A 14,716-nucleotide genomic window follows, 5' to 3' on the forward strand; every position below is an offset into this window, starting at 1 on the left:
TTTTTGCCTGAAGAACTGATACATAGGTTACTTTCAACAGTGTGGCTTGATTTGATTGTGAACTGGTTACCACGGAATTTCCTTTTATTGAATTTCTTGATGTGTGGCATAGCTTGCATTTATTGCACACTAAATGATATGTAATTCCACTAAATATATATGTAGCACTTGGGCAACAAACATTCAGTAACACGTAAAGAAACTGCTTCAGCAAAGCAAAAGTAAATACTAGCAAAGATAATCATTTACAGAGACAAGGAACCTGCACTGTTACCAACATATATAATGTATCATATGCATAATTGCTGGAAACAGAAATTTCATAGTACTTTTCAAAATAATACTGGTTTCTGTAACAGAAATAATTGAGCGTGGCAGCCACATGACCGTAACTATAACATTTGGTATATATATGTAATTTTTCATTTGAAATCCTACAATGTATATATATATCAGTGTAATCAGGATAGCTATAGACTGTCATAACGTCATAAAAAATTTGATTTTTCCACCATTTATAAGTACCCTGTATCCTTAATGGGTTTACTTTGACTGTTGACAGCAATGGCAATATGCAAATTATTAACAGGAAATATTAAAAAAGCAAGGTGTTATAACCTTTAATCACCAATAATTACGTGGATATTCAAACACACTCACTTAGAAACAATAGCTGGTTACATGATAACAACTCAGTATCTCTTATTCGACTGCCGTCCCGTGACGTGCGGCTGGCGACGTTCGTAGCTAGGCGGCACTCCCGCGCTCAGCTGAGTTGCGGAGTGCCTCTATCGCCGTTTGCGCGTACTGTTGTGGCGGCACTGTAAATGTCGTGGCACAGTCACAACACTTTTCCCCCCTTGAAAATAAAAAAACACTCACTTCATTGGAGACATGGACAGTGCGGAGACATTCATGGCCTCTTGTGAGGCCCCGAGAAGATCCCGCCGAGAGACACGAGAGTATGGTCGAAAATGTCCAGGATGGAAGCTCGTGCGTGGAACGTGCCTCTTGGACGAGATGATGGGTGAAAACTCCGGAGCAGCATCCATAGGTGTCGTGAACCTGGGGGTGAGCTCCAGTGAGATGAGTCCCAGAAAAGGCGGCGTCGTGACTGGGGCTGGTTCCGGTGTACTCGGAAGCGGTAGCGACGTCGGCTGCAGCAACACGTACGGTAGATCGGCAGTAGTGACAGGGCTGGTGTCTCGGGCTGGTGGAGGTGAAGGAAAGGGCGGTAGCACCGGCGTGGCCACCACTCGTGGGCGCATCTGGTCGTAATGGCGAACAACCGTGCCGTCGTCCGTACGTATTTCACAAATCCGGCGGCCGCAAAGAGCCTTGACCACCCCTGGAATCCATTTAGGGCACGATCCATGCCCTTGTGCCCACATGTCGGCGCCCACCGAGAATTTTCCCGCACTAGGGGACACAGCACAAGGCCTGACAGGGTGAAGCAGGTGCAGTAGAGTGCGCGGTTGGCGGCCATGTGAGAGTTCAGCAGGGCTGCGATCACCCAGAGGCGTGAAGCGATAAGAACTCAGAAATTGCAGCAGAGCATCATCTGTGGAAAATTCTCTAAGGAATTTTTTCATCTGTGGATGGAAGGGCGGTGCTGCAACATGATGAATCCCTTGTCCAGTACAAAAATCATGGAAGGCCTGCGAAGAGAACTGAGGGCCATTGTCCATGACGATCGTGGATGGAAGACCTTCTAGCGCAAAGATTTTGGACAAAGCCAGCGTCGTCGCCGCATTGGTGGGCGACGGACATCGAACAACAAACGGAAACTTCAAGAAGGCGTCGATCAACAGTAGCCAATAAGTACCGAGGAAGGGGCCGGCAAAGTCAGCGTGCACCGGTTCCCATGGCTGCGGCTGATCAGGCCACGAAGAGGGCATTGTACGAGGTGCAGCCAGTTATGGAGCACACTGACCACATGCAGCAACCATGTGGGCAATGTCCGAATCAATACCGGGCCAATGATAGGAATTTTCTGTTTATTATAAGTTCTGAGATTTCATGCAACTGGAGACAAAGGAGGGGAGCCTAACTACAAATACGTGCGAGAATTGATGAGAGTTACTGCAGAGCCAGTGTCCACTTGCATGTGAATGTCTTTATCCAGAACACGAACAGTAACAAAAAGCTTATTTGTTTGAGAAAGCACACATTTAACATCCATGTCCAATGCCTCGTCCTCGTCGACAGGAACTTTAGGGGACTGACACTCAGAAGCAATGTGGCCTTTTTTCCTACGGGAATTACACGTGTTCCAACATTTTGGACATGCGGCCCTGTCATGCAGTACAAAACAACGTGGACAAGAAGGAAGTGCAGAACGAACCCGCTTCTGTGGTTGCTGTTTTCGCTGTGAGCGTTGCGGCCCAACGCGACTTTGTTTACATGAGTGAACCGCCGCCACTCTTCATTCTCCTGTGAAACAGGCAAATTGTCCGTGTCAAAAGTTGACTGTACAGTGCCTACATCACACCACGTGTCTATTTGCACGCCAGCAGCATGAGACACTTCAAAGGATTGAGCGATGCTTAGAACTTCCGACAACGACGGGTTTGGCAGTTGTAGGGCACGTTGCTGAACTTCTTTATCAGGAGCAGGCCATAGAATAGCATCTCTAACCATTGCATCAGCATAAGACTCATGATGAGTGTCCGTGACAAACTGACATTTCCTACTCAGACCGTGTAGTTCCACCGCCCAAGCCCGGTAAGATTGATGGGACTGTTTACGACACCGGTAGAATGCCACGTGAGCGGCAACAACATGGGTGTTTTTTCGGTAATAGTTAGACAATAAGTCACACATTTCTTGGAAGGACAGAGAGGCAGGTTCCCGCAGAGGGGCTAACTCAGATAGCAGCTGATAGATCCATGGGGAAATCCAAGATAGAAATAACGACTTACACATAGGAGCGTTGACAATGCCGAAAGCCAAGAAGTGTTGCTGCAAACGCTTCTCATAATCCTCCCAGTCTTCAGCGGCCTCGTCGTAAGGAGGGAATGGAGGCAGAGAAGAGGAAGACAGACGATGAGTACACGACGTCAACAACGCCTGAATAGCAGCCGTTAGCTGTGCTTGTTGTTCAATGAGCGCTTGCATAAGCTGTTCCATGTCTGCCCTGTCACAAACACCCAAATTCACAATGCAGTGAAAAAATCCCATCCTCATTGCCAAAATGTGTTATAACCTTTAATCACCAATAATTGCATGGATATTCAAACATACTCACTTAGAAACAATATCTGGTTACATGATAACAACTTAGCATCTCTTATTCAACTGCCGTGCCGTGACGTGTGGCCAGCGCCGTTCGTAGCTAGGTGGTGTTCCCGCGCTCAGCCGACTTGCGGAGCGCCTCTATCGCCGTTTGCGTGTAATGTCGTGGCGGCACTGTAAATGTCCTGGCACTGTCACAACACCACAAACGGCATTAAAATGTATTTATTATGATATTTTTCCTCGCTCTATAATTCTTCTTTCACTTCAGTGACAGGTTTGCTCTTGGTAGTGTTCATTGTGACTTCTGACCCATTTCTGACAACTTAAGTTTCTGAGTGGCCCATTTCCAAAACTTCATTTGATTTGCTGCATCACGACTTCTCATATTATGACTTCAGCTTGTGGAAATTCTGGCCACTGGACTTGTACTCTGTCTCTCGCATATGCTGGAATTTTTTATTTATAATCCTGTTATTTTTCAAAAAGCCAAAATTTGTTTAAGAATGTGGTTTAAAATTGTTCACATTTGGAATAATTTTTGGTTACAAAAATGACCCAGATAATTGCTTAACATTTCATGTGGCTAACACATGTATCTGTTTTGCCCTATTTGGTTTAATGTCTCTGGAATAAATGTTTGAACTGTTTGAACCCAACCAAGGCATACATCATGTTCCCTTTTTGGATTGTCTTGAAAATTCCATTATCTGCAATTAGTTGCAGCGCCTTATCAATGTTAGTCTCTATTTCAGTTCATGCTGCATTAATCTCGTGCAGTAGAATCTCATTATTTATTCCGTTCAGCTCTTCGTCGCAGTGTGTGAATTGCCGGTGGATTTCGTCTTCTCCAGTACGCACTACCGCTCATACACAACCTCTACTGACCTTTTTTGCTGCATGCGCTATTGCACATTGGTGCTGTCAGGTTTATTAGAGTTGAAGATGTACAGGTACTTTTCCCTTACAAAAGGTACAGTGGTACTTTGTAATGAGGATACCACTTCCTAGCCACATTCCTCTTGGACATAGCTGATCTCCATTGTTTGTATGACTTCGCTGTTGGACAACCATGTTGATAACATGCTTAAACAGAATCTTTCCTAGAATTTAGCATTTGGTTTGACTAATGCCTTAAATTTTCAGTTGAAATACTTTAATACTTGGTCACACTTCTGTAGATATTTGGCCCTGGTAAAGAGCTTTTGATCTGATGATGAGTCATTCCTTCCCTGACTGGTATGTACTTCTCATGCAGTCAGGAGATAGCCAGTTGTATTGCTTTTGTAGTGCCACCCAGGGATCACATGTAGGGTCCTTATGGTTGACACATGCGCATGTGAAGCTACATTGACCCCTGAAATACTTTTATTAAGATTGTCAGTTATGAAACTGGTTAGGTATATCTTATCTTGTATAAGTAGTTTATAAACATATTGTACAACATTCAGGAGAAAGTTAGTTTTGAATAGGTATGTACTATTCCATAAACTAAATAAGAAAACTGCATATTATTTTCAGCTCAAGGCGAAGGAAGTCGAAAATTTTTACAGCAGCATACATAGCATCTCTTTGCAGCAGAGACAGTGTACATAATTCTTTTGTTTAGTGCCAGAGGTGTGAATTGCTGAGTTCTGTCACTAAGCATCCAGTCTCTAGGAATGTGATACATTAGAGAAAATGAGTATTGGGAAACAGTAGTAAATATTCTCAGCTGGCTAACTTTTTTGCAATTGGAGGTTCATGGACTCATTCTATATATGACTATTTTCACTGCTCAGTAGGGAGATTATAGTTTCATTAAGGAAGAGTTCCCCCCAGTAAATAATTCTATGTGACACTATGGAGTGCACAGAAGTGGAATAAGCTACCTGTCTGATCCCTTCATCATCCAAAATGAGAGAGCAAAAGATGCTGAGCTCACTCTCTCCTCAGTCTCATAAACGTGACGTTCCCTACATGATTTGCAGTGGATGTCAATGCCCAAGAACTTAATGGTATCACCGGATTATGTGCTGGTTATTCAGTGTCACTGAGTGTTTGCCTGGCATTTCATGACTTCATGTAAATTGCGTAACAATTATTGTGTTTAGGTTGGCAGGAAGGGAGTTAACAAACCTGCTTCAGAATTTTGGTGAAATGCCATTGGAGGTTGTGTTCAACAGATATTCTGTTACAATGATGGTATCATCTGTACACATGGTACATTTCCACTATTCACCATTCACTACTGCAGACAGATCTTAGCATGAGTCAGAGATACAGAAGGACTCGGAAGGACAGAAGGTGTTTCTCTAAACAAACACTGTTCTGGCTGTACTGCTAAACGACTAATCAGGTTCATGACACACAGCACCAGTTGGATGTAACCTATGTAAGTGTTTTCTTTGATTTTCAGTATTTCATACAAGTATGGAGTGAATTTAAATTCCTGCCATAATTTAGTACTTATATCTTATGACCAAAGTTTAACACCATAGGACAATTATTACAATTGGAAACTGTGCGTATATGTCTTGCAACTGTGTAGCTCAAGTTGCACCAATTGTACACACTGTACATATCCAGTATTTCTTAGTGATAGCACTTAGTGATCCAAGAAACTTTAAACATAAATTCAAACCGCTCCTAAATGCGTGACATCAGAACATAGTTGTGCATTTGTGAAGCAGTCAGAAGTGTGAAGTTGTTTTCTTCATTCTAATTTGAGTCTTTAAACATACTGAATATGATTTATGTGCAAGTTGTTTGTTATGCATCGTAATTTGACCAAATTTTTACAATAATGTGGCTTATCACTCATGCCTGAAAGTCTCTTATGCAGATGTAACAATAATATACGTCCTAAATTATTACAAAGTATTATTCTAAATTTTTGTTATAGGTTACTCTTCTAAGTGTACTTCACGGATAAGTAAAGGATACAAGAGTTTGCTGAAATGTATTTTGCCATTATCCTAATCATCTGAATATTAGTTGTCTGTTACACTGTTGCATGCATTAAAACTTGAAAAAGCAGTTCATGATCTATGTACATTTCTACTAAGCAGCAAGCTTTCAAGAATGACACAGCACTTCAGGATTATAAAATATGCGTAATATTAGTATAACAGAGCATGAGTTGCAAATTGTGAGGGACTAGATATTATCAGTCTTCTCACTGCATACAAGTACTTCTCACGTTCCAGTAACTTGGTTTTTATGATTATAGTGTATTTTAGAATGTAGGATTCAACTGACACTTATTGACACACCAGGAAACTATGTAATTTGCCTAGACATACAGTATCGGAAGACTTGTATATTGTCATTTAGTGTGTCTACAACAGAAATTGGAACAGCTGATTAATCCTTCGCTCTGTGTGTTGATGGTACTAGTAGATTTGACTAGTTGTGGTTCACACATGAGACAGTATGGTTCTGCAGTGAAAGGATGGAAACTTCATCCTTGACTTACGCTAGGTATGGATCTTTTCACATACTGTACAGCTCTTTCCTTTGTATCTGAATCAGAACATGCTGTTGTTCTTGTGTGGTTTTATGTATGGATTGTTAATTATCTGTATATCACATCTCATTGAACATGGTGCATATTTTTCAGTACAGCCTACAATGGATGATGTTTTCTTTTACAAAAGGATTGTCATATTTGGAGGCTGTGGATCTGCATATAACCAAACTTGGTAAATGTAGCTACAATAACTGTAGAAGGTATAACTGCAGATGCGAATTTATTAATGACCTTGCGAATATGTTATTGTCGTTACTTTTTAAATTTTATTTATTCATAGAATACTTACTTTAGCACAATTTAGAAACACACTGAGGAATTTATGGAAAGTCATATTTACTTTCTGTTATGTAGCCTGTGTATATAGGCAATTACTGTATTTTGCCTCAGTTAAACTGTAATCTGTGCACATTTATACCATTACCACATTGGCAGTATGTTTTCCTACAATTCTAGTATCTCACAACTTTGTTATTTCTGTATGACACTTTTCTACTTAATGACAGTCTGCATTTGTAACACATTGTATGAGGGACATTCAGTAAGTAATGCAACACATTTCTATTCTTGGCCATTGTCAGTTTTAAAAAATGTGCATGAAACATCTTTGTGGAATATTCCTGCTTTAGCTCATATAGTTTCATCATATCCAATGTTCCAATAAGTGACAGCACTGTTTGGGCCTTCAAAATGGTGTCTGTAACAGATGTGTGTTCCAGGCAGGGACCTGTTGAGTTTTCAGTGCAAAACCAGACCATCGCAGATATTTATAGGCACTTGCAGAATATCTACAGAAACCTGGTAGTAGAAAAAAAGAAACATGTCAGCCGCACACAGTTGTAACCCTGCAATGTTGGAACACGCGGACACATTGACTGTGATCCGGCAATCACGATGGATGTAACACCTTGCTGCTCTGCTGAACGCCTCTGTTGTTAGTGCAGACACACTCGTCCACCAGTTAGGGTACTCAAAGATGTGCGCCATTGTGTTCCACATAACTGGAGACTTCATTGATCTTCACAAATTGTCTGACAATGTTCGACAAAAAATTTTCACAATCACCCTCATAATGCACAGACAATGAAACACTGATTCATCACTTTGAACTGACAATTAAAACGGCAAATGATGGAGTGGCGCCATACCACCTACTCTGAAGAAGAAGTTTGAATCCACATCCTCAACCAGTAGAGTCATGGTGGCAGTCTTCTGGAACTGTGAAGTTGTTATTCTGTGTGATTACCTCCATCGTGGTGTAGTGTTTTGCACTACCATCAGGAAGTTGAAGAAACCACTTCAGCGTGTACATCACCACAAAAATGAAAATGAGCTCTTCATTCTCCACAACACCAGAAGACCTCGCACAAGTCTGCTCACCTGAGAGGAGCACACATACTTTATTGGGACAAAGAGACGAAAGCCAGAAGGTGCGATGTCCAGACTGTTGGAAGGAAGAACTGTCCATTGAAGGATGCACTCTGCAGAAAGCAGTGTGTGGATGATGCGGCGGTTATTGATGCAGCAAGATGGCACCGATGTCGACAAGTAGAATGCTGTCATGCAGGCATACTGGAAGTAAGGTGGCATAAGGCCATCACATTGAACAAAAATTGTATTGAAAACTACTGTTTTGTAGCAAAGATCATAGGAAATAATATGGTGTATGGAATCCAGAATAAAACCAACCTGCTTTCAGAAAAATTGTTGCAATAATTACTAAATGCCCCTCATATAATGAAGTCAGCATTTTAGACAGTCAAACATTCCAATTCCGTAATGTACAATGTATTATTTTGTGTATTACAATCAGATCAAACAATCTGAATAGTTATTTCAAGAGTAATAGATGTCAAGAAATTTCTTTTAACACTTATTATTTAATATTAGATGAGGTGTAATCTGTAGCGACTACAGAGGCTTTTTAGATGTTTAATTTTTACAACACAGACACATCAATGAAATATCAGTTTAAAAAGTTTAATGTCTGCAAGGTACCAGTTACTCGGAAGGATTATCTAACAGCATATATCAGTGCATAAGGTGCTGTTGCATTTTTGAATCTATATTTAATGTTGCACATTTGTCTATTTACCCACTGTTAATTGTGATATGGTATTGTGTGAACTTGTTGGCTCAGCATAAACATGTGAATCTCACAGTATCATATTTTACATGATCTTTGGTTTTAAATACAGTCAGTTACCACTTGCCATAAACAGAACAGTCATATGTGTCTCACTATCACCTTTCTAGAAATGTCTGACATTACTTCCACTTCGTCTGACATCACTTCCACTTTGTCCGACATTACTTCCACTTACTTGTGTCAGATGTATTCTGTTTTCTTTTCTATCGCTCTCTGATGACCAACTCTTGATTTTTTCAACCCCAATGGTATTAGGTTGCGAGGCCGGAGGGTGTCCTTCATTTCCTTTATTTAATCTTCTGTCTGTTGGGGAGGAGGACCTGCTCAGGCATTGAAGAACAAGAGGAAGAAGTGGAAGTGGAAGTGGAAGAAGTGGAAGAAGGGGAAGTGGAAGATGTTTTTTATACTCTCTTAATGTGTCTGGAGAAACTTTTAGCAATGCTTGTATCAGAACATAGTGATGACTATGCTGTGGAGAAACATTATTTAATTTCCATGAAGTTGTGCACAATGCTGGACATTCCTGATGGACACCAAAGTAATTTGGAGATGCCTGATGTCTGGAGAAGGCTGAAGTGAAAATGAGGACAGGACATTGTGGTGGAGCATTTTTGAAAGTATATGAGGTACTACCGTGCCACCTCACAAAACAATATCTTCTTAGTAAACAGTTTCCCACATGCTACTGTGTTCAGAGTTGTCTTTCATCCCAGACCTCATGGATGTCTGCCCTGATCCTATTATTTGTATTTTGATGTCCTGCAAGTCCGCTAACAGGAAGATGACATGAGATCTAGCCAGCTTTGCCAGATGTCTGAAGTACCTTTACCTGCAGCCTATCACTTGGGGAAGGCACAAAATTGTCTCCATCAAAAGCCCTACTTGCTGAGCGTCACACTTATTCCAGCCATGTATGTCCCTCACCTTCCCAAAAATGTGCATCAGCATTATAAAAGCCAGGGCACAAATGTATGAAGGGTAGTTCATGAGTGTTGTCAACTACTCTCGATCATGCATTGACATTGTACTTACTCACAGCAGATCGAAGTATCCAGACAAGTATTGTTCTGAATGCAATGTTAAGTGGTAGTGGATATACACTGTTGTCTGGTGTGGAAGGAGGCAGCTTAAAAGAAGTTTGGTACAAGTTGTCAGCGTTATCCCAGCACTTCAAATTTGAAATTACCTTCCAGATGTCTTAAGACAGAGCCAGTGAGACCTGGTTGAGTTGGTACTGTGTGGATGTCGCATGAAATACCTTTAAAATGAAACTAAACCCAAAGGTATTTGTTGTACTGCAGCTGCCAATTAACTATATATATTTTACCGATAGCAGATAATCAGCATCCCATGACTTCAGAATTAAATGGATTAAAGAAATGATAAAGTTGCTTTTTATGCCATTTATTTATGTAGTCATAAATACCATAACATTCATGCTCTTGGGACATTTTCATTGGGGTTACATACATTTAATGTAAACTATGCAATCTGTTGTATAATTGCCACAGGTTTCTCTTGCTGTACCCATGGTGTGTCAGAATTCCTATTACAGACATGTAGGGGTTGTAGAAGGGACTTCGTGCATTTCCAGACATGGGTCCATTAATGAAACCTAGTGAATAAAATTTGCTATAGAACCTCTCTTTAATAGGAATTGTGAGACACCTTGGCTTCTTTAGTGACCAGATGAATGGCATGTGTTGAGTGTAGGCTGTTGAGCCTCTGTAAATCAGTGTCCTTGGGTTCATTAATGAATCCTAGTGAATAAAGTTTGCTATAGAACCTCTCTGTAATAGGAATTGTGAGACACCTTGGCTTCTTTAGTGACCAGATGAACGGCATGTGTTGAGCGTAGGCTGTTGAGCCTCTGTAAATCAGTGTCCTTTGTATCCAGTTTGCACATTATTCTACTTGCTACAAAGAGGCAGGTGTTGTCAATATTATTACATACAAAGACATTGTATGTTAATTTTCTGTGTGAGTTTGCTTCTTTTTATATTGCCAGTTGGTCAGTTTGATACTTTTGAAGCCTGTTGTATGCTGTGAAGCTGTTTTGATGCCAATGCAGTGAACTAAGTTTGGGCTTTGTAAATGCTTGAAACTTTGTTTTGTGAGTAGTTTGTTACCTGGCTGTGAAAAAGTGCTTGTACTTAAGCTTTGCCTTAGTGTTATTCACTGGATACAAATATTCAATAGAAAAACGTTGTTATTTGTCATGTCCATACTATTGTTTGTTTAATCAAACAATGGAAAATCCATGGTGGAATGTAACAACATTAGAGAAAGAAAGTTGCTACTCACCATATAGTGGAGAGCCTGAGTCACCTATTGCATCTCTGCTCTATTGTCTGTTTATATTTTTTTGTTGGTATATTACCCTGGTCTACAATTGCCAGTTATCGACAGTTGTGTTTCCCTTATAAATTCAATGTTACAGTGGTGGAGACTGTGAGTGCAACACATTAGGTAATAATACATTAGTTTGTTCATAAATGTTTTCAGATTGTTTATGCTGTTAGCAAGAAAGCAAATATGTATATTACCTGTTTACTGTTACAACAGACTTAAACTTCAAGCATGTAAGCAAGAAAATCAGAAGTCTGTAAGTGTGTTTATTCTGAAATACGCAATGAATAGTGTCTTGGTATTTGTGCACGATCATTTACATTGCCTCAACAAGCACTGTTTCCAAATGTGCTTGCCAATATCTACTCATGAAGAGGTATAATCTTATGTTAAAAATTTAGTATGCCTTATTGTGTTAAAGTTGGTCAATAATTACCACAAATATTGACAATCAAATTATTGTAGTTCCTTAAAGGTAATAATTAGGCAATCTGCAACTGGTACCAGGTTCGTTGATAGTCCCTGGATATTCAACTGAATCTCCAGTACCCCAGTCTATGAGCTACCTTGATTGTCGGTTCCTGGAACAGTGTTAGTTTAATAAGTGACGATGTCATTCGTTGTAATGTAAGTGACTTCTGTGACTACAAACTTAGTTTTGTAATATTATCTGATTGATCATGATTTTTAAATGTAGTAAGCCTTGCGTTATTAATATCTACATCCACATCTACATCCATACCCCGCATGCCACCTGACGGTGTGTGGCGGAGGGTACCTCAAGTAACTCTATTGGTTCTCCCTTCTATTCCAGTCTCGTATTGTTCGTGGAAAGGAGGATTTTAGGTATGCCTCTGTGTGGGCTCTAATCTCTCTGATTTTATACTCATGGTCTCTTCGCGAGATGTATGTAGGAGGGAGCAATATACTGCTTGACTCCTCGGTGAAGGTATGTTCTTGAAACTTCAACAAAAGCCCGTACCGAGCTACTGAGCGTCTCTCCTGCAGAGTCTTCCACTGGAGTTTATCTACCATCTCCATAACACTTCCGTGATTACTAAATGATCCTGTTCGATCTTCTCCATCTCCTCCATCAGCCCCATGTGGTATGGATATCACACTGGTGAACAGTATTCAAGCAGTGGGCGAACAAGTGTACTGTAACCTACTTCCTTTGTTTTCAGATTGCATTTACTTAGGATTCTTCCAATGAACCTCAGTCTGGCATCCGCTTTACCGACGATCAACTTTATATGATCATTCCATTTTAAATCACTCCTAATGCATACTCCCAGATAATTTATGGAATTAACTGCTTCCAATTGCTGACCTGCTATATTGTAGCTAAATGATATCAATGTGTATTCATCTGTGTTTCTTTACTGTTTTTATTACTCTAGATATTGGCTACAGATTTTGCTCCTGCAGATGCATATATTCATGCATGTCTTCTCTATGCATGTTTCTTAAAAAAATTGTTCAAATGGCTCTGAGCACTATGGGACTTAACTTCTGAGGTCATCAGTCCCCTAGAACTTAGAACTACTTAAACCTAACTAACCTAAGGACATCACACACATCCATGCCCGAGGCAGGTTTCGAAGCTGCGACCGTAGCGGTCGCGCAGTTCCAGACTGTAGCACCTAGAACTGCTCAGCCACCTCAGCAGGCGCATGTTTCTTACTTGGGTACCTTGTCAGAATTGTGGGTACATGAATGTTGGTTATTGTAGATGTTGTTTGTGCACATGGTTATTGGGTGAATAGAAATGAACAACTCATTCCATTATTTTATGGCTAGTGATAAAAACAGTTCACGGGTGTGGAAGGTTCTTAATTCTCCTACATCATATCTTTACCTCAACATGTCTTTCATTCTTCTTCAGATACTGCTCACTGCAATACAGGAGACCAAGTACACAAAGTGTCTGTTGACTGTCTGTTCGAATTATCTACTCACTTCTCAAGATGGGCAATGTGGCTAAAATTGCCTGTTGCTTATGCCTGATTCTGTTTGTGGCTACAGGATGACAAGAATCTTATTCAGAGTGTGTCAGTGTGGACTCCCACAATCCAGTCCCAGGACACAGCAATCATGATCTTAACGGCTGAAGCAATATCTTTGAATTTATTCTTCTTTGGGTTGTGGGAATGGCGCCATTCCATTGACTGTCATTTTGTTTCGGGCTCAAAATGGTGAACCCAGGTTTCATAAACTGTCACAAGGTCTCCCCGTCAGCTTTAAAATGTTGCAAGACAGTTATTTTTTCTGGGTGATTTGTGATCCATCGTAAAACACTGCTGGAACCACCTTGCACACACCTTTTAATATCCAAGAGTGCACATAATTGCATCCACCCTTTCTATTCTGAGTGACAGATGTCGAGGCGTATTGTTGTCCCTCCTCACTGATGACATCAGCTCACTGCAACATGTCAAGTGTGACAGCTGAGGGTGGTCTCCCCAGCCACTGGAAATCATTGAGCTCCGTCGAACCGCCTTCTGATGGCCTCACCCTCTGTGCCCAGTGACTAACTGTAGTGTTGACAGCAGATGCTCCATAAACTTTGCATAAGCATTTGTGAATACTCCCTACAGTTTATCTCTGCAGTGAGGAATTCAGTGACGCCACATTGCTTGTAACGTACATCACCTACAGATGCCATTTTGAAACTGTCCTGCAGCTATGCTACCTTTCGAAAGTGACGGAAATTTGGCATGCTTCCTCAGGAGACTTCAAAGAATACATATGTAGCATTTTGAATTCATAGCATTGTTTTTGGCTGATACTAAACACACAATGAGGCCATTTAAGAATAAATAATTAACTTTGACAGTTCCCCAGAAAGTAATGCCCTTCATTTTTTTTGAGAGGGAAAGCATCATTCACAGCAAAATAATAAGGAAATTTGCAGTTTCTTGCTGCAGAGGTGTAGGTTCCAAAAGTGAGAACTCATCTCAGAACATTGCTTTGCTGAAAGAGTTTTCTTTAAAAACTCTGCCATTATTGCTGTGGCCCTACTTGCCATGTAATTCCCTCTGTTACTACAAGCAGCAACCTGGTGTCGTACCAGAAGGCTCTCCCAACTGCAGCACTTGGAATAACACTGCTGTGATGCTCCAAAGCATTTGCGAGAATGGGACCTCTCCACAGGTCACTGGCACACCCCAGTGTTGTTGGTTGGCCGGGGCAGTGCCGAACCACGAGTTGTCGCATGTCCCCTGTGTGATAGCAGTTTTCAACGTCCTGTACTTTTCAGCCGTGGTACCATTCCAAATGTGTTTCTTGCCAGTTACAGTGAAACCAGAAACGGTATTCTCTGCAGCTACTGAGCAGGTTGGCTGAGGCATTCAGGAGGATGGCAGTTCAACTCTGAATCCGATCATTCAGATTTAGGTTTCCCATGATTTCCCTAAACTACTTCAGACAAATGCTGGGGTGGTTACTTTGAAAAGGGCATAGCCGAATTCATT

This window comes from Schistocerca piceifrons, chromosome 3 (genome assembly GCF_021461385.2).
Source record: "Schistocerca piceifrons isolate TAMUIC-IGC-003096 chromosome 3, iqSchPice1.1, whole genome shotgun sequence".
NCBI lineage: Eukaryota > Metazoa > Arthropoda > Insecta > Orthoptera > Acrididae > Schistocerca > Schistocerca piceifrons.